The 26994-nt window shown below is 42.8% G+C and overlaps 1 long non-coding RNA gene and 1 pseudogene across 1 annotated transcript in view; both read left to right on the top strand.

Annotated features, from left to right (window-relative positions):
- Positions 1 to 2234: 2234 nt before the first annotated feature.
- On the top strand, positions 2235 to 4349 carry LOC100430086 (sodium/hydrogen exchanger 3 pseudogene; annotated as a pseudogene).
- Positions 4350 to 7807: 3458 nt separating this feature from the next.
- Positions 7808 to 26994, top strand: part of LOC144331930 (uncharacterized) — a 66398-nt gene continuing 47211 nt past the window's right edge. Inside the window, exon 1 of the long non-coding RNA XR_013399544.1 lies at positions 7808 to 7966. This is a non-coding gene — a long non-coding RNA (uncharacterized LOC144331930). The remainder of the gene's footprint in view (positions 7967 to 26994) is intronic.

The following is a 26994-nucleotide window of genomic DNA, read 5'->3' as shown; positions in this document are numbered from 1 at the left end:
AACAACTCCGACGGAGGGGGGTCCTGGGATGAAAAACACCATCCATGGCATGTAAGTTAGGTGGGTAGGCAGATTTATTTTCATGTTTTCTAAATGTCATTGCAGAAAAATACCAACAATTTAGAATCAGCCCCAGGCTGAGGGGCCACCTCTGGGACTCTGCCCCACATGGTGGAAGGTGGCTGAATAGTTTCTTTTGAAACAGAAGCTGAGACCAGCTCAGCTCTCACCTGGAGCAGAGTTTCTGACCTCCAGACCTCCTGGGAGGCAGGGTCTGCACTCACAGACGTCTGATGAGAGACGTGTCGCTTCAGGAGGCTAGTGTGTGGAGGCTGTAGGAAGCAAAGGACATGGCTGGTGTCCTGAGGGAGATACGGAAACAGGCCCAAGTTAGGGGCTCCCACTGGCCAAGCCAGAGGCAGTCTGGACATCAAAATCAATGACAGCAGGGACGTATCACAACTTGTTCAATTGCACAATGTGCAAACTTCGCCGCCGCCCCCGATCCACACGGATATACCTGAATAAACAAACATCAAAGAGAAAAGTCTTCCCTACCACAGAATGACCACTGACCCAGTAATCAATACAGGAAGAATGAAGTTAGAGAACCACCACTTGGCAACTGCCCTATTAATAGGTTATTTGGTCAAGAATTAAGTGAGGCCAGGCATGGGACCTGCATGAGGCCAGGTGTGAGACGCCTGAAATCTCAGCACTTTGGGAAACCAAGACAGAAGGATCTCTTGAGGCCAGGCATTTGAGACCAGCCTGGGCAACACAGTGACGCCCCCATCTCTACAAAAACATTAAAACATGAAATAGCTGGGCATGGTGGGGTGTGCCTATGGTCCTAGCTACTTAGAAGGCTGAGGTTGGAGAATGGCTCCCTCCTTGGGCCTGGGAGTTGAGGCTACAGTGACCTATGATGGCGGCACCATCTGCACTCCAGCCTGGGGTGACAGAGCGAGACTCTTTTTCTAAAAAAATAAGATGTCCAGCCTGGGCAGCATGGCAAAGCCCTGTCTCTACAAAAAAAAAAAAAAAAAAGTATTCAGGTGTGGTGGTGCACCCCTATAGTCCCAGATACTTGGGGGGGCTGAGGCAGGAGGGTCACTTGAGCCTAGGAGATTGAGGCTGTCATGAGCCTAGATCATGCCACTGCACTTCAGTCTTGAGTGAGAGAACAAGATCGTGTCTTTTTTTTTTTTTTTTTTTTTTTTGAGGCGGAGTCTCGCTCTGTCGCCCAGGCTGGAGTGCAGTGGTGCGATCTCGGCTCACTGCAAGCTCCGCCTCCCGGGTTCCCGCCATTCTCCTGCCTCAGCCTCCCGAGTAGCTGGGACTACAGGCGCCGCCACCACGCCCGGCTAATTTTTTTGTATTTTTAGTGGAGACGGGGTTTCATTGTGTTAGCCAGGATGGTCTCGATCTCCTGACCTCGTGATCCGCCCGTCTCGGCCTCCCAAAGTGCTGGGATTACAGGCTTGAGCCACCGCACCCGGCCTTTTTTTTTTTTTTTTTTTTTGAGACGGAGTCTCACTCTGTCGCCCAGGCTGCCAGGCTGGAGTGCAGTGGCGCAATCTCGGCTCACTGCAAGCTCCGCTTCCCGGGTTCATGCCATTCTCCTGCCTCAGCTTCCCGAGTAGCTGGGACTACAGGCGCCCGCCACCACGCGTGGCTATTTTTTTTTTTTTTAATATTTTTAGTAGAGACGGGGTTTCACCTTGTAAGCCAGGATGGTCTCAATCTCCTGACCCCGTGATCCGTCTGCCTCAGCCTCCCAAAGTGCTGGGATTACAGGCATGAGCCACGGCGCCCGGCCCCAACAAAACTTTATTTGCAAAAATGAGTGGAGCACCACATCTGGCTCATGGGTGGTAGTTTGTTGTCCCTTTCTCTTGATGGAACAGAAAACAATGTGGGAAAATGAGGGCACTGATGACTTTAAGTCAAAAGTGATACAGAAGAACTTTGAACTAAAAAAAAGTTTTAAGAATATCTTACTTTGATGATATTTTATCTGTGTGTACTTATAAAAGTGACATCTGATTAAAAAACAAAACAAGGGGACTGCCATCAGCAACAGCCCCAAAGCCCCGGGGGCTCCTTGCTGGGTTGTGAGTTCAGCAGCACCAGCGGGGTGCATCAGTCAAGCACAGCTGGGATTCCCCACAACATGTGTGTCCCAGGCTGGCATTGAGACACAGCAGTGATGTTGCTGCGGGGGGCTGCCGATGGCACTGGTGCTGGTGCTGGGGTGGCTGCTATGGGTGAGGGGGTGTCAAGGAGGACCACAGTAGTGTGCATGATGTGAGCCAGAGCTCCCAGGTGGTCGCCTTTGAACGGGCCAATGTCCAAGACCTGTATATGATTGTGCTCTGCATCCTTGAGGCCAACCTGGCCAGGACTGGTTCTACCTGTCCCACAAGGTCACCAGCATGGTCCCTGAGAGCGCCCTGCTCATCATCCTGGGCCTGGTGCCGGGCAGCCCATCTGGGTGGCCAAACACATAGCATCCTTCATGCTGATGTCCCCCATCATGTTAGACACCAGCTACTTCATCCCCAACAGGCTCTTCTTTGGAAACCTGGGCACCATCCTGCTGTACAAGGTCATCAGCACCATGTGGAATACAGCCACCACCATCCTGTCCCTCTATGGCATCTCCCTTAGCAGGCTCATGGGCAACCTGCAGATAGGGCTGCTGGACTGCCTCCTGTTCAGCAGCCTGATCACCACTGTTGACCCGGCAGCTGTCCTGGTTGCATTTGAGGAGGTTCATGTCAATGAGGTCATGTTCACCATCATCTTCAGGGAGTAGCTACTGAATGACTCTATCATTGTGTTTCTGTACAATATGTTTCAATCTTTTGTGACACTGGGTGGTGACAACGTGACCAGCATGGACTCTATGGAAGGTGTAGTCTGTGGTGAGCCTGGGGGGCCCGCTGATGGGGGTGGTCTTTGCCTTTCCGCTGTCACTGGTGACCCACCTCACCAAGCACGTGCACATCATTGAGCCTGGCTTCATGTTCGTCATCTCCTACCTGTCCATCCTGATGTCTGTGAAGCTGTTGCTGGAGGCCATCCTGGCCATCATCTTCTGTGGCATCTGCTGCCATAAGTATGTGAAGGCCAACATCTAGGAGCAGTTGGCCACCACCATGTGCTACACCATTAAGATGCTGGCCAGTGGCACCAATCCCATCTTCATGTCCCTGGGCATCTTAGCCATGCACCTGCTCATCTGGATGTGGAACAGGGCCTTTCTCCTCCTGCACTGCCCTTCACCTTCATGTGCCGACGCCATCAGTGTCATCCAGTCCTGGCTCCTGGACTGCTATTGGACGGTGCGGCTGGAGATCACAGACCAGGTGGTCATGTCCTATGGAGGCCTGCATGGGGCCATGGCCTTCATCCTGGTCATGCTTCTGAATGGAAACAAGGTCAAGGAAAATAACCTGTTTGTCGGCACCACCGTCATCATCTTCAGGGTCATCTTCTGGGGTCTGACCATCAAGCCCCTGGTGCAGTGGCTGAAGGTGAAGAGGAGTGAACATCGGGAGCCCATGCTCCATGAGAAGCTGCACTGCCACGCCTTCGACCACATCCTCTTGGCCATCAAGGACATATCCAGGCATATCAGGCACAATTATCTCAGAGAGATGTGGTCCCACTTTGACAAGAATTTCCTCAGCGGAGTCCTCATGAGAAGGCTGGCCCAGAAGTCTCCAGATGGGATCCTCAATGTCTTCCACAAGCTGAACCTGAAGGATGCCATCAGCTAAGTGACCAAGGGAGAGTGCCTGAGGTCCCTGGCCTTCATCAGCTCCCCAAGTGCTAATAATGTGGTAAACGTGGACTTCACACCACGATTGTCCACTATGGTGGCCTCTGTCTCCTACCTCCTGAGGGAGAACATCAGCGCCGTCTGTCTGGACATTCAGTCCCTGGGGCGGCATGGCAGAGCATCTGGTACGGGGAGCACACGGTCATGCACCACATGCTGCAGCAGTACCTGTGCAAGCCGGGGAAGGAGTACATGCATCGCTACAGCCACACCAGCTGAGGACAAGAAGCAGGACTGGGATATCTTCCACAAGTCCATGAGGAAGTGCTTGGAATCCTTCAAGTAGACCAAGCTCGGGATCACCCAGAACAAGAAGGCAGCCAAGCTGTACAAGCCAAAACACGACCAGAAGTGGGGAACTCCCAAAGCTCTGCGCCCACTCCAGTAGAGCCGCACTAATGCCAACCCAGGCCAGGGCCCGGGCCTCAGCGGCCATCCTGTGCTGCTGAACAAAATGAATTTGCAAAAGTGATACCCTAGACAAGGCTCCAGGCCCCTCCCAGCCCAGCGCTTCTCCCCGGGGACGGTGGGGTGCGTCCGCAGTGCCAGGACTCCAGGCGTGACCCTAGAGTGGATGCAGGCCCAGCAAGTAGCCCAGGCTTAAGTGCTATTTTCAGGTCCTTAGCAGTTTGTTGAACTACTGGGTCACCTCGTGGGCTGCAGGTAAACTTGCAGCCCAGCAAGTTTGCTCAGCACTTGTGGGTTTAGACTCCTTGAACCAGCATCTGCCCCCTTTCCCTCCCAGTTTCCATCCTGCCCTCGCCAGCTCTGGAGGTGGCAGCTCTGGGTGGCTGCCATGCAAATGCCTCTTCTGGATCTGGTAGCTCAAGCGGGGATGGAGGGATGAGGCCTGAAGTGACCTTGAGGTCATTTAAATTTTCTAAATTAGACAAAACAATTTTTTTAAAAACCCATATTCCCATGCCTTTTTTTTTTTTTTTTTTTTTTTTTTGAGACAGAGTCTTGCTCTGTCGCCCAGGCTGGAGTGCAGTGGCCGGATCTCAGCTCACTGCAAGCTCCGCCTCCTGGGTCTACGCCATTCTCCTGCCTCAGCCTCCCGAGTAGCCGGGACTACAGGCGCCCACCACCTCGCCCGGCTAGTTTTTTTTTTTTTTGAGATGGAGTCTCGCTCTGTCGCCCAGGCTGGGGTGCAGTGGCCAGATCTCAGCTCACTGCAAGCTCCGCCTCCCGGGTTCCCGCCATTCTCCTGCCTCAGCCTCCTGAGTAGCTGGGACTACAGGCGCCCGCCACCTCGCCCGGCTAGTTTTTTGTACTTTTTAGTAGAGACGGGGTTTCACCGTGTTAGCCAGGATGGTCTCGATCTCCTGACCTCGTGATCCGCCCGTCTCGGCCTCCCAAAGTGCTGGGATTACAGGCTTGAGCCACCGCGCCCGGCCTCCCATGCCTTTTAAAAATCAAAAACACGTACTGTTTCTTTTCAGTGTAAGCAGTTTTAATTACGTACCAGGGGCAGAGTCTACGCTACAAGACAGAACTGCAGATAAAGTCTCTTTCCAACATAGTTAGGAGACATGGCTCACTCCACCTGTTCCAGGTGTCACTTAGAAATCTAATGAATGGCTCTAAACCAGGTAAACTAAACAATTTTCCAAAGTCAAAGAAGCAGTTTATGACATTAAAGCACTTAGCCAATTTAACCTCTGACTTAATTTAGAACAAATGTCTAAACTTTAAAGACTTTTTTTTTTACCAATAATTTTAAAACTGTATTTCCCAAAGAATACTTAAGTCTTGTGAAATAAAAGGCATGAGAGTGTCTATTTTTCTTTTTTCTTTTTTTTTTTTTTGAGACGGAGTCTCGCTCTGTCACCCAGGCTGGAGTGCGGTGGCCGGATCTCTGCTCACTGCAAGCTCCGCCTCCCGGGTTTACGCCATTCTCCTGCCTCAGCCTCCCGAGTAGGTGGGACTACAGGCGCTCACCACCTCGCCCGGCTAGTTTTTTGTATTTTTTAGTAGAGACGGGGTTTCACCGTGTTAGCCAGGATGGTCTTGATCTCCTGACCTCGTGATCCGCCCGTCTCGGCCTCCCAAAGTGCTGGGATTACAGGCTTGAGCCACCGCGCCCGGCCGAGAGTGTCTATTTTTCTGACAAAATATTTAAGAGCTTTCATTTTCCTTTAATCCAATTAATTAGAGCTCCTTCATATAAGCATCACACACACTTCTAGACAGGAGAAGATCTAGCAGTTGTAAGTTTTTCTTTCCCATCTTATGACTTTCTGACTTGTCCTGTATTTCTCTCTTTCCTAGTCATTCTACTTTAGGACAAGAATTTGCCATACAAGATGCTCTCTCACATAAAATGTCTTTCCTTCATAACCTATCTTATCATAAATATATCTTCATATCCACAACTTTTTCTTTTTCTTTTTTTCTTTTTTGAGATGGAGTTTTGCTCTTGTTGCCCAGACTGGAGTGCAATGGTGTGATCTCTGCTCACTGCAACCTCTGCCTCCCGGGTTCAAGTAATTCTCCTGCCTCAGCCTCCTGAGTAGCTGAGATTACAGGCATGTGCCACAACACCTGGCTAATTTTGTATTTTTAGTAGAGATGGGATTTCTCCATGTTGGTCAGGCTGCTCTCGAACTCCTGACCTCAGGTGATTTGCCTACCTCAGCCTCCCAAAGTGCTGGAATTACAGCGCTGTTTCCACAAGTTTCTTTAGATCTCTCTCCTCTACTAATTTCTGATGGCCCCCCAAATCAAAAAGGTCAGATAAGGCAAGGCAAAACAGAGTAGAGCCTTAGATTTTTTTTTCTCTTTTTTTTGTTTTTTTGAGACCGAGTTTCACTCTTGTTGCCCAGGCCACAGTGCAATGGCACCATCTCGTCTCACTGCAACCTCTGCCTCCCAGGTTCAAGCGATTTTCCTGCCTCAGCTTCCCGAGTAGCTGGGATTACAGGCACGCACCACCAAGCCCGGCTAATTTTTTTGTATTTTTAGTACAGACCGGGTTTCACCATGGCCAGGCTGGTCTTGAACTCCTGACCTCAGGTGATCCGCACCCCGGCCTCCCACAGTGCTGGGATTACAGGCATGAGCCACAGGGCCCAGCGGAGCCTCAGATTTTGAGAGGGACCTTTCTGCTTACAGTTCTTGGGGTTCCATGAGGAAAACAGAGAAACAGAGGTTTCTCCTAAAATGGAGTCTGCAGCACCTTCTGTTTTTCCCAGGAGTCCCAGGTTGTCAGAAACTACCTTAGGTCCTCTCATATGAGCATCAAGAGTGGCAAGAAGACAGACTAGGGAAATAATTCAGTCAACTGAGAAGAAAAAGAAAACCTTAGTACTGCTCCCATTGTAAAGATGGATAAACTCAGGCACCATGCATACTGTATGGAACCCGCCCAGGCAATGCAACCCGGGATAGCGTGCCCAACCTGCCCCCGCAGCGAGCAGTGCACTCCCAGATACCACACCTACCCTGCTGCCTTTTCTACCACTCTGGCCACACTCCCGCTGTGGGCTGCCTTCCCAGGCTCTCGCGGCTGCAGTCTCCATGGCCACCACAAACCACAGCAAAGCCAGCCACGCTGTCACAGACTCAAGTCTCCAGCATCCAGCAGGTGTCTTCCTCTTCCCCTTCCCCTTCTCTAAGCTGAGCACCAAGCAGCAGGGCACGAAGACACAGAAGAGCCTGGTAATAACCTGTCTCCTGACCCCCTCAGCCGGCTTTATATAGGGAGGTTTTGCAACTGAATTCCCAGACTACATGTTCTGATTGGATGAGAGAAAACCTCTAGGCCTACTCTGATTGGACTTTATTATCATGTTCTGATTGGTTGGCTAAAGAATTGCTCTCATCCAATCAGAACGTGATAATAAAGTCCAATCAGAGTAGGCCTAGAGGTTTTTCTCCCATCCAATCAGAACATGTAGTTCAGGACACAGTGGTATAACTTCCGTATATAAAGCATGCTGAGGGGGCGGTCAGGCCATTCCGGATTCTTCTGTGTCTGACGCTCCAGTAGCTCCCGCCTGGCTTAGAGGAAGAAGAGGCCAAAGGAGAGACACCTGCCTTATGCCCGTTTGTGGCACCGCGGCTCGCCTCGCTGTGATTGGTGGCCACAATGAAGACTGCAACCTGGCCTGAGCGGTAAGGAGAAAACAGTTTTTGGGTAAATGGAGGGGGAAAAGAGGGTGGCAAGTGGAAGGAGTAAAGAGAGTGGTAAAGGGGTAAAACGGCGGCGAGCGAGAGGGAGAGAAGGTTTTGTGAAAAGACAGTGGGGAGGGAGAAAAGTTTTTGGGTGGATGTAAGGAGAAAAGAGGGTAGCAAGCAGGAGCCGTAAAAGATGGTGGGGAAAAGAGTAGGGGAAAAGTTTTTGGGTAGATGGAGGGGGAAAAGAGGGTGACAAGCAGGAAGGGGGGAAAGGAGGGTTGGGAAAACGACAATGGAAAAATAGTTTTGGGGGTAGATGGAGGGTGAAAAGAGGGTGGTGTGTGGGAGAGGGGCGGGAGTGGGGAAAAGAGGTTGGTGAGCAGGAGCGGGGAGAAGGCTTTGTGAAAAGATGGTTAGGGGGAAAGAAAGTGAGGAAAAATGTTTTTGGGTAGATGGAGGGGGAAAAGAGGGTGGTGAGTAGGAGGGGACAAGAGTGGTGAGCGAGGGAGACAAGGTTTTCCAAAAAGACTGTGGGGGAAAATGTTTTTGGGTAGATGGAGGGGGAAAAGAGAGTGACAAGCGGGAGAAGCAAAAAGAGGGTGGTGAGTGGGAGGGAGAGAAGGTTTTGCGAAAAGATGGAGGGCAGAAAAGAAAGATGGTGCAGAAAGAAAAAAGGTGGGTAAAAAGCTTTTGGGTAGATGGAGGGGGAAAAGAGTGGCAAGTGGGAGGAGAAGAGAGGGTGGTGAGAGGGATGTAGGAAAGAGGATTGGGAAAAAGATGATGGGGAAAATAGTTTTGGGGTAGATGGAGGGCAAAAAAAGGGTGGCAAGCAGGATAGGGGAAAGAAGAGGGCGAGCGGGAAGTGGGAAGGGCTTTGAAAAGACGGAGGGGAAAAATGGGGGTGGATGGAGGGGGAAAGAGGGTGGCGAGAAAAGTGTGGAGAAGGCTTTATGAAAAGACAGTGGGGAAACGTTTTTGGATAGATGAGGAAGGAATAGAGGGTAGCAAGGAGGAGGGTAAAAAAAACGATGGGGAAACAGGTTTTGGGTAGATGGAGGGGGAAAGGGTGGTTAGCAGCAGGAGTAGGAATAGGGCTTTGGGAAATAATGGAGGGAAATGTTTTTGGGATTATGGAGGAGCAAAAGGCTAATGAGAGCGGAAGGGGGTAAAAAGAGGATAGATGAAAACAGTGGGGAAAGTTTTTGGGTAGATGGATAGGGAAGAGAGTTGTGAGCGGGAGAGTAGAGAAGGTGTTAGGAAAAGACGGTGGGTAAAAAGTGGTGGGGAAGAAGTTTTGAGGTAGATGGAGGAAGAAAAAGGATGGCGAGAGGGAGGGGTCTGAAGGGGGTCAGGAAAAGAAGGCGGGGAAATAAATGGTAGGGGACAAAGGTTTTGGGTAGATTTTTTTTGATTTTTAAATCAGATTATTTGTATTTTTGCTTTTGAGTAGTTTTTTAGTTCTTTATATATTTTGTATATTAATCCCTTGCTTGATGCATAGTTTGCAGATACTTCCACTCTCTGGATTGTTTCTTCGTTCTATGGATTGCGTCCTCTGCTTTGCAGAAGTTTTGAAGTTTAATGTAATTCCATTTGTCTATTTTTGCCTTTTTTGCTTGTGCTTTTGGTGTCTATTTGAAAATTCCTTGTCCTAACCAATTTCATAAAGCATTTTTCCTATGTTTTCTAATCTAATATTTTCATAGTTTCAGATCCTATATTTAAACCTTTATTTTAAGTTGATTTTCTTACATGGTAAGATAATGGTCTAGATTTATTCTTCTACCTGTGGGTGTTGGGTTTTCCTAGCGCAGTTTATTGAAGAGATTGTCTTTCCCGAATGTGTGTTCTTGGTGCCTTTGTTAAAAATGAGGTGACTGTAAATGTATGGATTCATTTCTCAGTTCTCTATTCTGTTTCAATTGTCTGTGTGTCTGTCATTTGTGTCTCTCTGTCTTTGTCTCTCCCTGCCCCCCCCTTTTTTTTGCCAGTACCATGCTGTTTTGGTTGCTATAGATTGTAGTGTATTTTGAAATCAGGTAGTGTTATGCCTCCGGCTTTTTTCTTTTTATTCGACATTGTTTTGTCTATCTGAAGATATTTTGCATTTCCATGTGAATTTTAGGATTTTCTTTTTTGTATTTCTATGAAGAACATCTTTTGTAATTTAACATGGATTGCATTGATTTTGTAAATCATATATTGGGTGACATAGATATTCTAACAATATTCTTTCTAGCGCGTGGACATTGGATAACTTTCTTTTTACTTGCGTCTTCTTTAATATCTTTTATCAATGTGTTTTATAGTTTTCATTGTGGGATCTTTTGCCTTTTTGGTTAAGTTTATCCCTAGGTATCTTTTTTTGGTGAGTACTGTTAATTAAATAGCTTTCTTGATTTTTCTTAGGTGTTTCACTATTGGCTCATGGGTGTGCTACTCGTTTTTGTATATTGATATTGTGTCTTGCAGTTTTACTAAATTTATTATTTCTAGTAAGATTTTTGTGGAATCTTTAAGGTTCTCTTTTATAGGATCATGTCACCTGAAGACAGAGAAAACTTGACTCCTTTTTTCCCAGTTTGGATGCCCTTTATTGCATTCTCCTGCCTAATTGCTCTAGCTAGGACTTACAATACTATGATGAATAAAAGTGGTAAAAGTAGCCACGCTTGTTCCAGATCTTAGAGGAAGAGCTTTTAAATTTTCCTCATTGATTATGTTAGCGGTGGGTTTGTCATATATGGCCTTTATTGTGCTGAGTAATGTTCCTTTTGTATTCATTTTGTTGAGTTTTTATCACGAAGGAATGTTGAATTTTATTTTTTTCAGCATCCACTGAAATGATTATATGGTTTTTGTTGTTGATTTGCTGAATATGATGTATCACATTTATTTGTGTTTATTGAATCATCCTCATTTTCCTCAGATGAATCTCACTTGATCATAGCAGATTATCTTTTTATTGTATTGTCAAATGCAATTTTCAAGTATTTTGTTGAGGTTTTTTTACATCTGTGTTCATCAGGGATATTTGTGTGTGGTTTTCTTTTTGTGTTGTGTCCTGGTCTAGCTTTTGTGCCAGGGTAATGCTCGCCTTATAGAACAAGTTTGAAAGTATTCCTTCCTGTTCATTTTTTGGGGAATATTTTGAGCAAAATTGGTATTTGTTGTTTTAAAAACGTTTAGTAGAATTCAGCAGTAAGACCATGATTTGTGTGTTTTTCTTCAATTGACAGGAGACTCTTTATTACTGCTTTAATTGCATTACTCATTATTCGTTTGTTCAGGTTTTTTATTTCTCTATCATTCTATCTTGGGACTTGGTTATATGTCCAGAAATTTATTCATTTCTCCTAGATTTTTCAATTTGTATATAGGTGTTTTTAGTAATCTCTTACAATCCTTTGTATTTTTGTGTAATCAACTGAATGTCTCCTTTTTCATCTCTCATTTTATTTCAGTTTCTTTTAGTCTAGTTAAAGCTTGTCAATTTTGACTTTGAAAAAAACCCCAGCTCTTGGTTCCATTTGACTTTTTGTATTTTTTTTAGTTTCTATTTTTTAAATTTTTTCTCTAATCTTTATTTTTTTTCTACTAATTTGATTTTTCTTGTTTTTCTCATTACTTAGTGTATTGTCAGGTTGGATATTTGAGATCTTTCTACTTTTATACTGCTGTGTTGACTTGTTTACCCTTATATAATTATCTTTCTAGTTTTTCTTTTTTTGATTTAAAGTCTATTTTATCAGATACAAGTATAGCTACTCCTGCTTTTTTTGTTTCCATTTGTGTGGGATATCTTTTATCATCCCTTCACTTTCAGTCTAGGTATGTCTTTATCGGTGAACTGAGTGTCTTAGGCAGTGTCTAGTTGGGTCTCGTCTTTTAATCCATTCAGCCATTCTGTCTTAGTCGGAGAATTTAATTTATATACAAGGTTATTACTAACAGGTAAAAACATACTATTGCCATTTTTTACTTGTTTTCTGATTGTTTTGCTACGCTTTTTCTTTTGTTCTCTCTTCTTTCTTCTCTCTCTCTCCTTCTTTCTTCCTTTCTTTTCCTTGCTCTTTCCCTTCCTTCCTGTCTTTATTTGTAGTGAGGTAATTTTCTCTGGTAGTGTGTGTTAATTCCTTGCTTTTTATTTTGAGGGTGTCTATTACTGATTTTTGTTTTCTTTTCACCATGAGGCTAAACATAATTATAACAAGTTATTTTTAACTGAAGAAAACTTAACCTTGATTGCAAAGAACAAAAAAGAAACAAAAAAACATTTACCTTGTAACTCTATCCCCCGAAACACACACACGTTTTGTATTTGGATGTCTTTCAGTATGTTTTTATATTCTGTAAACCTTGAAAAATTGTTGGGTTATATTATTATTTTTAACAATTTTGTATTCTAGCCTTTATATGAAAGATACAGGTTGCTTACACATCACAACTACAGTATTATTTTAAATTTATCTGTGTATTTAATTTTATTAAGGAGATTTATACCTTCAGATGGTTTCTTGTTACATGTTAGCATCATTTTCTTCCAGACTGAAGAACTCCATTTAGCATTTCTTTTTTTTTTTTTTTTTTTGAGACGGAGTCTCGCTCTGTCACCCAGGCTGGAGTGCAGTGGCCGGATCTCAGCTCACTGCAAGCTCCGCCTCCCGGGTTCACGCCATTCTCCTGGCTCAGCCTCCCGAGTAGGTGGGACTACAGGCGCCCGCCACCTCGCCCGGCTAGTTTTTTTTTTGTATTTTTAGTAGAAACGGGGTTTCACCGTGTTAGCCAGGATGGTCTCGATCTCCTGACCTCGTGATCCACCCGTCTCGGCCTCCCAAAGTGCTGGGATTACAGGCTTGAGCCACCGTGCCCGGCCTAGCATTTCTTGTAAAACAGGTTTGGTAGTGATGCATTTCCTCAGCTTTTGTCTGGGAAAGTATCTCTTCATTTTTGGAGGATGTATATTTGTTGGGTGTGGTTTTTTTCATTGGTATTGTTTTTCTTAAGCACACTGAATATGTCATCCCACTTCCCCCATGGGAGGGAGGCCCCCAGCCTGTTTAATTTTTGCTGAGAACTCTGTTTCCTGACATATCAAAGGTTCTCCATATGTTGTTTGATTCACTTCTCTTGTTGTTTACAGTATCCTCTTTGTCCTTGACATTTGGAGTTGGATTATTATATGCCTTGGCATAATCTTTTTTTTTTTTTTTTTTTTTGAGACAGAGTCTCTCACTCTTGTTGCCCAGGCTGGAGTACAGTGGCATGGTCTTGGCTCAGTGCAACCTCAGACCTCCTGGGTTCAAGCGATCCTCTTGCCTCAGCCTCCCAAGTAGCTGGGATTACAGGCACCCACCACCACACCCAGCTAATTTTTGTATTTTAGTAGAGATGGGGTTTCACCATGTTGGCCGGGCTGGTCTCGAACTCCTGACCTCAGTTGATCCGCCCACCTCAGCCTCCCAAAGTGCTTGGGATTACAGGCGTGAGCCACCAAACCTGGCCACCTGGGCATAGTCTTATTTGGCTTGAATCTACTTGATGATCTTTGGTCTTCATGTACCTGGATATTTATGTATTTCTCTTGAATTGGAAAGCTTTCTGTTATGATCTTTTTGAATAAGCTTTTTTATCTTTCTCTGCTTTCTCTTGAAGACCAATGACTCTTAAATTTGTTCTTCTGATGCTGTCCCATAGATTTCCTAAGTCTTTTTCATTCTTTTTATTCTTTTCTTTTTTCTCCTATTGTGTATTTCAAACGGCCTGGGTGACCTTACTGATTCTTTCTTCTGTTGGATCAGTTCTGCCATTGAGGCCCTCTCATGCATTTTTCAGTTCATCCATTATATTTTTTCAGCTTTGAGGTTTCTGTGGTCTTTTAAAATTATTTCAATCTCTTTGTTAAATGTTTTTGATAAATTTCTGAACTACTTTTTTATATTTTTAAAATTTCATTGAGTTTCCTCAAAACAGCTATTTGTTACTTCCCTCTCTGAAGAGTTTCACATCTTTCTCTCTCCTAAGTCACTGGTGACTTGTTAATTGTTTGGTGCAGTCATACTTCCCTGAATATTTTTAATGCTTTTGGGCCTATGTTCCTGCTTGGGAATTGAGTAAGTCGGTATTTATTCCTGTCTTTGTACTCTGGTCTTGTTTGTACCTGTCCTCCTTTAGATGGTCTTCCAGAAATTCCAAGGGTACTGACTGTTGAGTTCCCTAAGCCTGTGGTCACTGAAGCTGTTTCAGCAACAGGGTGCCCTAAGCTCAGGTTCACTGTGACTCTTGCAAGATTGAGGTCCCGGAGGCGCCTAATGGACTTGGAGAAGATAAGGGAGGGGTTCCCTGGGTTCCCAGCCAAAGTGTTTCATTCACTTCCCTCTTCTTCCCATTGGAAGGAGTCTGGGTATTGAACTTTGTGGATCTGGGAGAAGGGTGGTTTGGGTACTCCCATGGCCACTGCAACTGGCACCACATACCCAAAGCCCACAGCCTCTCGGACCAGAGCAGCACTGGGGCTTGTCTGAGTCCTGTGGCCACTATTGCCTGACGGCTGCTGACTTATTTAGGCCATATTAGTCTACTGGTGGTGAAGCTGGCCAGTGTTCAGGCCCATCCCACCAGGGCAGCAGATTCCCTTCTGCCTCCAGGTGGGTCTAGAGGTGCCTGGGAGCTCCTGCCTGGGATCAGGACCACAGTGTTCTGTCTGATACTGTGTCCACTGTGGTGGAGCTGGGACTGGGTTCTCCTCTTTCCTGCATAGGAAAGGAGTTCTCTCTGCACTGCACTACACTGCCTGGAGTTGGGATTAGGGTAACACAGGCAGCCCTGTGCCCACTGTAGCTGATGTCACATATGAAGCCCACAGCCTCCCAGACCATCATTGGTTGCTGGGGCTCACCCAAGGACCACAGTGGCTACGGCCTGCCTGCCACTGAAGTTTATTCAGAGCCTGAGGCCACTTTAATCAGCTGGTGTTGAAGCAAGTTAGGACTCAGGTTTGTCCCACGGGGCCGTGGATTCCCTCCTAGCCCAGGTCATATCTAAATGCTCTGTCTGTGGGCACTGGCCGAATCAAGGACAATGGAGTTCTGTCCAGTGCTGTGTTTTACTGTAGCAGAGATGGTACTGGGCTCCAAGGCAAAGTTTCATGCACGCTTTCTTCTCCCTCCTAGAAGTGGACACATTCTCTCTCTGCACTGCCTGGGGTTGAGGGAGGGCTGGTATAGGCACCGCAAGACTGTCTTCTCCACCCTCTTTAATGTGTCTTTTTTTGTTTCTAGGCTAAAACCAGGTTCTGTGATCTGTCACCTGATTTCTTTGGTTTTTGTGAAGGTATTCATTTGCTTAGATCGTTGGATGGTGGTTCAATTTGATGTTCCTACAGGGAGACAATCACGGAGCGTTCTCTTCTGCCATCTCGCTCCACCTCTTCTCATTTATTTAGTTCTTCTTCAACTTACTTTAACAATATTTTGCAGGTTTCAAAGTATGAGTTTTGCACTGCTCTTGTTAATTTCTAAATTTATTACCTGTTTTGTTGGTATTATACATGGTTTTGTTTCCTTAATACCATTTTAAAACAGTTCATTGATAGTATATAGAAATAAAATTCATTTTGTAGTATTGTATCTATATCTTGAAACTATGTTAAATTTATTTCTAATAGTATTTTACTGAATTTCTTAGAATTATATGAGATCGTGTGATGTGTAAATATTTAAAAATTTATTTTCTTTCCAATAAGAATGTGTTAAATTTTCCATTCTTCACTACACCTCACTAGAATCTACAGTATAATGTTGAATAGAATTTGTAAGAGTGGACATTCTTGTAACTGATGAGTCATTTATCCTCTCATTGCTGAGTATAATGATAGCTGTGGGTTTCATAGATAAAATTTTCTTCACTAGTTTCAGGAAGTTATTTTATTGTCCATACATTTGGAGCGTTTTTATGATGAAAAATGTGTGATATTTTCTCAAATGCTTTCTGTCTGAGATGCTCATATATTTTTGTCTTTTATTCTGTTAATGCAGCATTCGCATGCACTAATTTTCAAATAGTAAATCAATGGTGCATTCCTGGGGTAAATCACATCTGCATGTAGCGCATAATCTATCTTATATGTTTCTGGATTCAGTTTGGCAGTATTTTGTTGAAGATTTTCGATTTTATAAAACAATGGGCTGGGTGTGGCGGCTCACGCCTGTGGAATCCCAGCACTTTGGGAGGCCTAGGTGGGCAGATCACCTGAGGTCAGGAGTTCAAGACCAGACTGCCCAACATGGTGAAACCCTTTCTATACTAAAAATACAAAAACTAGCCAGGTGTGGTGCTGCACGCCTGTAATCCCAGCTACTTGGGAGGCTGAGGCAGGAGAATCGCTTGAACCTGGAAGGTGGAGGTCTCAGTGAGTTGAGATTGCACCACTGCACTCCAGCCTGGGCGACAGAGTGAGACTCCATCTCTCACACACACACACACACACACACACACACAAAATGAAAGATACTGGCCTATATTGTTTTGTGATAAAGTTTTTGTGTCAGTAATCCTAGCTTTATAAAATGGGAAGTGTTCTCTTTTTTTTTCTGCAACAGTTGGTGAACAATTGACACTAATTTCTCAAGAGTGTTTGATAGATTTCACCTGAGAAGCTACTTGAGATTTTTATTGTAAGTTTTCAAAATTACAATCCAATCTTTTTACCTTCTTAGATCTATGTAGATTTTCTATTTCTCCTTAGTCGTTTCATCTGTTTTAGTTTGTGTCTTTCTAGGAATTCATCCCTTCTATCTAGGCTATCTAATTTTTTTAGCCTAAGATTTTCATTGCATTGTCTTTTATTTTTATTTTGTAATACTGGCAGTGATGAGTTCTCTTTTATTGCCGATTCCAGCAATGTGAGTCTCTTCTTTTTCTTGCTTAACCTAAGTAAACATTTGCCAACGTTGGTATCTTTTCAAACATCTAATTTTGGTTTATTGATTTTCTGTTTTGTATTCCCTATCTTTCTGTTGGCTTAACTCTTACTATGAATTTTTTTTGTCTTTAAAAACATTGTATTTGGTTAATTAAAATTTAAGTTGATTTTGGAGTATCAACTGTTCTCTTATATGAAAATAAGAGCATAAATCGGGAAATAATGGGTTCCCAAATATTACAGTGGAAACACATTTTTGGCGGGGGGTACAAAACAAGTATCCATGTACATGCAGTCCTTGGTTCCCCAAGTCATTGAAGTCAACTTTGTCAAAATAAGTAGCCTCTCATTTCTTATCTCATGAGAGTGGTTTTGCCTTGCTTGGAGACATTATAATGAATTTACTTGATGTCGTTACTTTTAAGCATACCAGTTTACTTCATGTCCCGTTTTCAGCCAGTTATCGTACCTGGAATAATTGCTAGTGATTCCATCTCGCACAGGTAAATAAGTAAATTCTGTCATTTACTATCTAAATTAGATATATAATTATTTACACATATATTTTACTTGTAATTCAATGAACATAAGGCTTTGTATGCTCTGTGTAAAATATGCTGTCTATATTCTCATGATAGTAAAGAATAGAATGATGGAATGTATTTACATTTTACTTGTATCTTCCATTTAGTAGCAGAAATAAAATCTTGGTACTTGATTTAGTAAATTTCTCCATTTAAATTAAGATGTTACTTCCCCGAAACAAAATTTATCTTAATGGGATAATTCACTAGTTTACCTCTCATGAGTCTCAGCTAGTATTTAATCTGTTATGAAATTATGCAGCACCAGAATAAAATTAGTTAAAATATATGTCTTGATTTAGACATCAGATGTTTACATTATGAAATCAAGGTATTTTTTGGGTTTTATTTTGTTTTTAGAATATTAGCAAATATTACCAAACGCGAACCATAGTAAAAGTTCTTCAGTAACACTTTACCATTTCATTTTCAAATAACCTGTATTTACATGTCAGGTTGAAAAGCTTTTAGATGAGTGACTTATATTTCTATCTGTATCCAAATATTTGTATATCATGTAGACAAGCCAAGAAAATATGCAGATATGTAAGCCATTGCATAGAATAGTAAAGAATACATTCTTAGAAGAAGGAAGAGAATAAGATGCATTCGCTTAATGCTCCAAATAGGTCTCTAGTATCTCAAATGCAGCATTCACCCACTACTTTCAAACATTATATCAGGGCCGGATGCCATGGCTCATGCACGTAATCTTGGTACTTTGGGAAGTTGAGGTGGGTGGATCACTTGAGGCCGGAAGTTCCAGACCAACCTGGCCAACATAGCAAACCGCTATCTTTACTAAAACTACAAAAAATAAAAATAGCCACAGTGGCACACTGCTATAATCCCAGCTACTCGGGAGACTGAGATACAAGAATCATGTGAACAACACGGGAGGCAGGGGTTGCAGTGAGCCAAGATCATGCCACTGTACACCAGCCTGGGCAACGGAGGGAGACTGTCTCAAAAAAACAAAACCAAAAACATTATATCATGATATGTGATTAATCTGAATTTAAAACATTGTAACATAAACTAGATGAAAAATACTATACAAAATTTTCTTTGTATTTCTGTTTTGAATTTACCAACAATTCAAATCTTGCTGAGAATATTTGCACTATAAATATTTCTTTGATTATTGGTTAATATTCAGATTCACTCTCATTTTCAAAGCAATCTGTATGAAATTATTAAAATTGTACATAGCTTGAAATAATAGTGTGTTGAATATAATTGCTATGTGATACATTTATATTTAATAATTAAAAGCACATTAAAACACTTACACCTAATCTTATTATTACTTAACCCCAGAAACACAGAGTAAATGATAGGAATAATATGGGAGACAAACTGTGAAAAGCCACATATTCTGTGTCTCTGTTGTTTTTATTAAACTTTTTTTCCCGCTGCACTTAAAACTAAATTTGTCGTGGATCATTATTATAGTAATTATTAATGTAATCTTACTGCACGTATATTCTCTACCATCTTAGGTGAAATACGTGATTAAAGGCAAAAATGTATGCAAGGAAAATGTAGAATATTTAAGTTACAAAAAGCTATTCTTACTGAATCTCTTGAATTATAGTCTATAGCTAAAGTGTAAAAAGTATTGTAAAAGTTTTCTCCATTTGTAAGTAATTACACATATAAAGGGTCTCCCCATTCAGTAGATCTTATATTTCTTTCAGAAACATATATTAAATATAAAACATTCCGAATTCTAAATTGCACTTAAAATTATTCATCATTGGTTATATTATGTAACTATAAGCAAGTACATTTAATGACTACATACTGCAAACTTTCTTTACCATGTGGCACAAATAGTTAATTTACCTTTTCTTTCTATCTCTGTCTTCTATGTCCTAGGCTATTTCAGTTTTCTCACAAGTAGCCATTATTTTCAGTGAACTACCAAAAATTTATAAGGCAGTCATGCTCAAACAAAGATGTTAGTAATGTAGTATAAAGGTTTTTTTCATTTCTTTATATTCCAAATTGTTAAATAATTGTATTATCCAGTCTTGATGTCTGGAAACATCTTAAAATAGAGAAGTTCACAATATTAGATGCTGTATCTTTCTTCATATAATGACAATAGACTTTAGTTCCTTTCTCAATTTTAGGAAAAGTTTTGCTTTAAGACCAATAAAAACACAAGTTTACATAAGCTGAGAGCATGTGTGTATAGCTACTCTGTGGAAAACATTCTGTTTTAAGAGCTATTAGAAACATCTGAGAATATTCAGGCTATATATGATGCCGTAAATTTATTTTCATGGTTGCTATAACTGGCAAAGCAAGCATATGATATGCTTGAAGCTATCTCGTGATGAGCACATCTCAGGGAATAAAGAAGGGCCTTAACAAGAAGAGGGAGGCACCTGGTACAGTAATGCATCATGAACACCAATGCAGTGGCTCCTGAGAAAGAGTCATTATAACACCTGCATTCTTTGTTTCTATCTCATACGTAATCCAATTTCAAGGAAGTATCAAAGTGTCAGGGATGGGGAGAGTAGATGAACCATTAGCACGAAATCTAAAAAAGTGCAGGCATCCAGCTGCCTGGTGTCTTCTGAGGTCATTCACCCGGATTAACAATACAGGTTAACACAGATACTTAGTTAAATTCTGAGCTGCAGATAATGGGAAAATAAGATCGTGGAAATCAGCTCCGTCTGAATTATTACTCAGGTCTCCCACCTCCTCCTCTTCCAGATGCTGTTCCTACAGTATATTCAAGGTGTCTGATGGCATTGATGAGTAACTGAGGAATCAATTAATCACCAAGTTCTTCATCCTTACTTAAAAATGTAGAGTCACAAAATCATATATGAAAACACACTTTTTTTTTTTTTTTTTTTTTTTTTGGAGACAGTCTCGCTCTGTCGCCAGGCTGGAGATACTCTTTTTAATAGAGTATGGAATTCTGTCCACTGTCCTCTTATTCTTTCCAGAGAAGCAAGGTGTCCTTACAGCATACATTTAGCATAAAATTAGATGGGTTCCATTATAAAATAAAATGGAGACAGAATAAAGCAATACTGAATTCTTTGGTAAATCAAGCAAAGTCTTTAAAAATGTTTCTAGAAAATTGATTTATTTTTGTTTTTAGTGTTTTTTTAGTTTTTTTGTTTGCTTTTGCCTCATTGTTCTGCATTGCTAACTCATTAAAATCACAAACTATCTTACTGTATATTGAGTGTGTTTGCAAGAGCTGTTTAGTGTTTTCTTCCCTAGTGAACCAACATAACCGTGATTCTGCTATGAGTCTATGTTACGAAATATGTCTATGTCCTGCTATTCTCAGGCTTCATTTTTGCCTCTAAATCCTCCAGGTACTGTTCTTTTGGGCAATGTAATGGATATTACTTCTTTTGTTCTTTCTGTGCCTTGAAAATTTCAGTAAGGAAATAAACTGGTTGTCAAAAACACCTGTTTGTTAAAATTGGAATCAAAACTTTTAAAGAAGAGATGTACTTGGTTTCCTGGGCTAAATATTCAAAAGTTAATAGGATTTTTTTCATAGTATAACGTAGTTTATAAAGTTAAACATAATTGTATTTAGTTTTATTGAATACCTACTTATGTGGTATATTAGATTTACTTTTGTTAATATTAAATTTAAAAAATTTTAAGTATAAATTATTCTTGTGCATTTTATATGATATTTATATTATATACTGTTGTTTTACTTTGGATTTTCTCATTTAAAGTTATAACCAAAGTTACCCTGTTATTCATTTTTTGTGCTATGTGTTTAATATTTTTACATATTGTGCAAGTGTCTTTTTCATATAACTTCTTTTTATCTGGGTATATAAGCAGTAGTGGAATTGCGGATGAAATAGTATTTCTATTTTTAGATCTTTAAGGAATCTCCATACTGTTTTCCATAGTGGTTGTACTAGTTTACATTCCCACCAGCAGTGTAAAAATGTTCCCCTTTACACCATATTCATGCCAACATCTGTTATTTTATTTTATTAATTGTGGCTATTCTTGCAGGAGTAAGGTGATATCTCATTGTGGTTTTGATGTGCATTTCCCTGATAATTAGTGATACTGAGCATGTTTTCATTTGTTTCTTGGCCATTTGTATATCTTCTTTTGAGAATTGTCTAGTCATGTCCTTTGCCCACTTTTTGATGGGATTATTTGTTTTTTTTTTTTTTTTTTTTTTGAGACGGAGTCTCACGCTGTTGCCCAGGCTGGAGTGCAGTGGCGCGATCTCGGCTCACTGCAAGCTCCGCCTCCCGGGTTCCCACCATTCTCCTGCCTCAGCCTCCTGAGTAGCTGGGACTACAGGCGCCCGCCACCGCGCCCGGCTAATTTTTTGTATTTTTAGTAGAGACGGGGTTTCACTGTGGTCTCGATCTCCTGACCTTGTGATCCGCCCGCCTCGGCCTCCCAAAGTGCTGGGGATTACAGGCTTGAGCCACCGCGCCCGGCCGGGATTATTTGTTTATTCTTGCTAATTTGTTTGAGTTCCATATAGATTCTGGGTATTAGTCCTTTGTCAGATGCATAGTTTGCAAAATATTTTCTCCTAATCTGTGGGTTGTCTGTTTACTCTGCTGATTATTTCTTTTTCTGTGAAGAAACTTTCCAGCTTAATTTGGTCCTAGCTACTTATCTTTGTTTTTGTTCCATTTGCTTTTGAGTTCTTGGTCATGAAGTCTTTGCCTAAGCCAATGTCTAGAATAGCTTTTTTAATGTTATATTCTAGAATTTTTGTGGTCTCAGGGCTTAGATTTAAGTCTTTCATCCATCTCAATTTTTGTAAAAAGTGAGAGATGAGGATCCAGTTCTTCCTTCTAAACGTGGTTTTCAAATTATCCTAGCACCATTTGTTGAATAGAGTATCCTTTCCCCACTTTGTATTTGCTCTGTCAAAGGTCAGTTGACTATAAGTATTTGGTTTTATTTTTGATTCTCTATTCTGTTCCATTTGTCTATGTGCCTATTTTTATACCAGTACCATGCTGTTTTGGTAACTCTAGGCTTGTCATATAGTTTAAAGTTGGGTAATGTGATGCCCCTAGTTTTTTTTTTTTTTTTTTTCCTTAGTCTTACTTTGGCTTTGAGGGCTTTTTTTTTTTTTTTTTTTTTTTTTTTGGTTCCATATGAATTTTAGGATTTGTTTTGTTTTGTTTTGTTTGAGACGGAGTCTTGATTCATTGCCCAGGCTGGAGTGCAGTGGCACTATCTTTGGCTCACTGCAAGCTCTGCCTCCTGGGTTCATGCCGTTCTCCTGCCTCAGCGTCCTGCGTAGCTGGGACTACAGGCGCCTACCACCACGCCCGGCTAATTTTTTGTATTTTTAGTAGAGACTGGGTTTCACTATGTTAGCCAGGATGGTTGTGATCCCCTGACCTTGTGTCTTAATTGTGTGACAAGTAGATCAGGGTAGTTGTCGTCTTTGTCTTCGTAAACTGTCATGGATTTCTCTTGATCTGGATAACAAACCACACATTTGCAATCTTGACTCAACCGGGAGATCAGGAAAACAGTCCTAAGTACTCAGGTGCACAGACACAAGTAGGGCTGGTTTGTTTCTTTTCACAGGGTTTTCTGTGCATGGACAGTCTTAAAATCTGCCCTCACTTGTGTTAGATCCCCCTGAAGCACTTCCTCTGTCCTATTGAGAGGTTCTCTGTCCTATTGAGGGACTCAACCCAGAGCCCAGATTGAGTGGAGAAAGCTCCCGGACCCTGGGTGTCCAGAAGAAAGAGTCAGAGGAAGGGAGGAGGGTGGGAGCCTGAGTCTGGCCCAGCAAAGCTCAGCAGTGACGTTACTGCCATCTTCTGGTGGCTTCAAGGCTTAGTCATCCCTCAGTCCTTCCTGTCTTGCCAGCATTATGTTAAGAGACACTGTTCAGGACAGGTACACATCTATGGGAGAGGATCTCAGTGGAACCGTGATCCTGTGGAACAATCTGTGATTAGAGGTGGAGGATGGGGAAGGCTGAGCCCTGTGTCCTACAAAGACCCTGAGAGCCAGAGCCACAGGTAGGTGAGCTCAGTGGGAGGGAGAAGGGATTCTGGAAGCCAGTCCTCCATGGGATGGTTTTCAGTAACAGATATTCATATGGACCACTAAATATACCCTAAGGAAACATGTTTTTGGAAATTCCTGAAGGGACTTACATCTTTTTCTTTCTTTCTTTCATGGCGGAGTCTTGCTATGTGGAAGACACTGGCCTCATCCTGGCTTCAAGCAGTCCTCTTGCCTCAGCCTCAGCCTCCCAAAGTATTGTGATTATAGGCATGAATCACCACACCTGGCACCTAAGAACTTACGCTTTTAGAAATTCCTCCCAAGTCTGTCTGCATAAATCAAGTTATAATTTTTGCTGTGGCTTGAGATTTAAAATCTGTTTCTGAGTATTTGGGGGGTTTTGAATGGGAATTTAGGAGAGTAGGATTATGGAATATTAACCTGACATTATTTTAAACAGAGATCCCTGTGAATAATTTTATAATAATAAAAGTAGGCTCTTCCCAAACATTAACACTAATGAAAAATTTCGTGTACAACTTGTTAAGTACAGGTTATCTGGCACCAACCCAAGATTCAGACTTAGGTGGTTTAGGTTGGAGAACTGCATTTTTAACAAGCTCCCTGAAAATGCTCCCACTTCGGTGATAAATAAAATATTAAGTCAGCCTTCGTGGTCAAATTAATGAATGAGCATATGCCTGTTAATTCTCTTTGAGTAAGAAGTGTCTTCCTGGAGCACGGGGGTCTCTGTGACTCACTGTGAGCTTACATATTTTGTGGATAATTCTGCCTTCACATTATTCTCAGTGGAGAGGAAGCACAGCCATGGAACAGTCACACTGGGGAGGTGAACACACCCGGGGAGAGATTGGGAGAGGCACCTGGCAGTGAACCCCTGCATCAGAGACTGGGGCAAGGAGACTCCTCACTCACCGTGTTGACCATTTCCATCTTCTCACTTTCCCTCCCATTTGTAAGGGCTGAACTGTTGTGAGTATATAAAGAGGTTTTGGTTGCACTTCCTCATAGGTTTAAATCACCGTGGAAATGCCACTACCCATGTAGAGCATACAGTAATAATCAGATTCATCGTCTGTCTGAGCCCCCGTGATGGTGAGGGCAGCTTTGTTCCCAAGGATGGAGCCAGAGAAGCGATCCGGGGACCCCGGAAGGGCGAGTGTTTGTGCTGTAGATGAGCGTGCGTGGAGCCTGGCCTGGGGTCTGCTGGTACCAGCTGGGGTAGTTACTGGTAGAGACTAGGCCAGAACTCAGGCCACAGGTGAGTGTGACTGTTCCTCCAGAGGACACTGACAACGATGGCTCCTGGGTCACCACAGTCTGAGAATCCACCCCTAAAACCAGCAGGAGAGACAGTTATGATCATGAGGATGAGAGTAACCTGGACCCTGTTTTGTGTGGGCTCCCCCCCCCGCCAAGGATAGAGCCCCTTCCCTAGATAGCCAAAAGGAAAGAAACAAAAGGGAAATGTAGGAAGAAGAAATGCACAGAAAATGCGATCTTGTTTCCTTTTTTTGTGACGGGACACCAAAATAACCATGTACACATGCAAGTAGAAACACGTAGGACTATGGAAAGCTTTAGAGATGTTCCATGGGAATGAAACCAATGAATCAAAAGAGAAGGTGTCCTGCAGATTTGGAGACAGATCTGAAAAACTATCTATGAAAGCGGTTGTTATCTAACATGTCCAAGAAACTAACACCACTGTGTTTGGAAAAAAAAAAAAAAGACAACAACTCCACCACCACTAATGTCAAAGCTAAAACTGGGTAAAGGCCCTTAATAGACATCTCTAAAAAGATGGCATGAATTGACTAATGAGTCAAAAAGAAGTTGCTCAACTTTATGACTTCTCCCACGAAGGTAAGTCCAAACCACAGATCCTCCGGGCTCCTAGAGAATGTGAATTCTGACTCAGTAGGTCTGGAGTGAGCCTGAGATTCTGCATTTCTGAAAGGTTCTTTTCTCCGCAAATCCACATATATGTATTAATATTACCAAGTTAAGAATGGTCAAAAATTATAGGGGAAGCCATTAGCAGATAACTTCAGTCTTCCTCCTCATCCTTCTCCTCCACTGCATGGATTAGAATAGTCCTCAGTGGGCCGGGTGCAGTGGCTCACGCCTGTAATCCCAACACTCTGGGAGGCCGAGGTGGGCAGATCACAAGGTCAGGAGATCACGACCATCCTGACTAACAAAGTGAAACCCTGTCTCTACTAAAAATACAAAAAATAGCTGGGCGTGGTGGTAGGCGCCTGTAGTCCCAGATACTCAGGAGGATGAGGCAGGAGAATGGTGTGAACCCAGGAGGCAGAGCTTGCAGTGAGCCAAAGATAGTGCCACTGCGCTCCAGCCTGGGTGATGGAGCAAAACTCCGTCTCAAAAAAAAAAGAATAATGCTCGGTGGCCAGGCACGGGGGCTCACGCCTGTAATCCCAGCACTTCAGGAGGCTGAGGCAGGCAGACCACCTGAGGTCGGGAGTTTGAGACTAGCCTGACCAACATGGAGAAACCCCCCTGTCTGTACTAAAAATACGAAATTATCTGTTCTTTGCATAGTCATCACTGTTCTGAGTGGTGTGGGATGGTATCTCGACCTGCTCTTGATTGGCATTTCTCTGTTGATGAGTGGATTTGAGCATGTTTCCCTCTTTGCTGGTCACTTGCACATTGTCCTTTGAGAAGTGTGTGTTCACATCCCTTGCCCATATATTAATGGGATTTTTTGTTCTTTGCTGAATGATTGGCTTACGGTCCTTGAAGATTCTGGACATGAGACCTTGATCAGACGCAGTTTGGGAGCATGTTCTCCCACTCTGCAGGCTGACTGTTACTCTGTCACTAATTTATTTTGTTCTTTGGCAGTTCTTTAGAGTACTAAGTCTGACTTGTCAACTTTTTTGTCATTTCCTTTGGGGACAAAGCCACATAGATTCTTTGCCAAAGCCTATGTGTAGAGAGGTATTTTGTATGTTTTCTTGCAGGATTTTAATAGTTTGAGGTTTTCCATTTAAACCTTTAATTCAGGCCAGGAGTGGTGGCTCACGCCTGTAGTCCTAGCACTTTGGGAGGCCAAGGCAGGCAGATCACAAGGTCAGGAGTTCAAGATCAGCCTGACCAACGTGGTGAAACCCTGTCTCTACTAAAAATACAAAAATTAGCCGGGCGTGATGGTGCATGCCTGTAATCCCAGCTACTTAGGAGGCTGAGGCAGAAGAATCGCTTGAACCTGGGAGGCGGAGGTTGCAGTGAGCTGAGACTGCACCACTGCACCCCAGTCTGGGTGACAGAGCGAGAGTCCGTCTCCAAAAAAAAGGAAAAAAAAAACTTTCATTCATCTGGGGTTTCTTTTTGTGTCTGGTTAGAGGTAGGGGCCCAGTGTTACTCTTCCGCACGTGGCTAGCCACTTATCCCAGCACCGTTGATTGAATAGGGCATCCTTTCCCCCTTGCTTATTTTTGTGGATTCTGTCGAGG

This window comes from Macaca mulatta, chromosome 10 (genome assembly GCF_049350105.2).
Source record: "Macaca mulatta isolate MMU2019108-1 chromosome 10, T2T-MMU8v2.0, whole genome shotgun sequence".
Taxonomy (NCBI): Eukaryota; Metazoa; Chordata; class Mammalia; order Primates; family Cercopithecidae; genus Macaca; species Macaca mulatta.
This window is presented reverse-complemented; position numbering and strand designations above follow the sequence as displayed.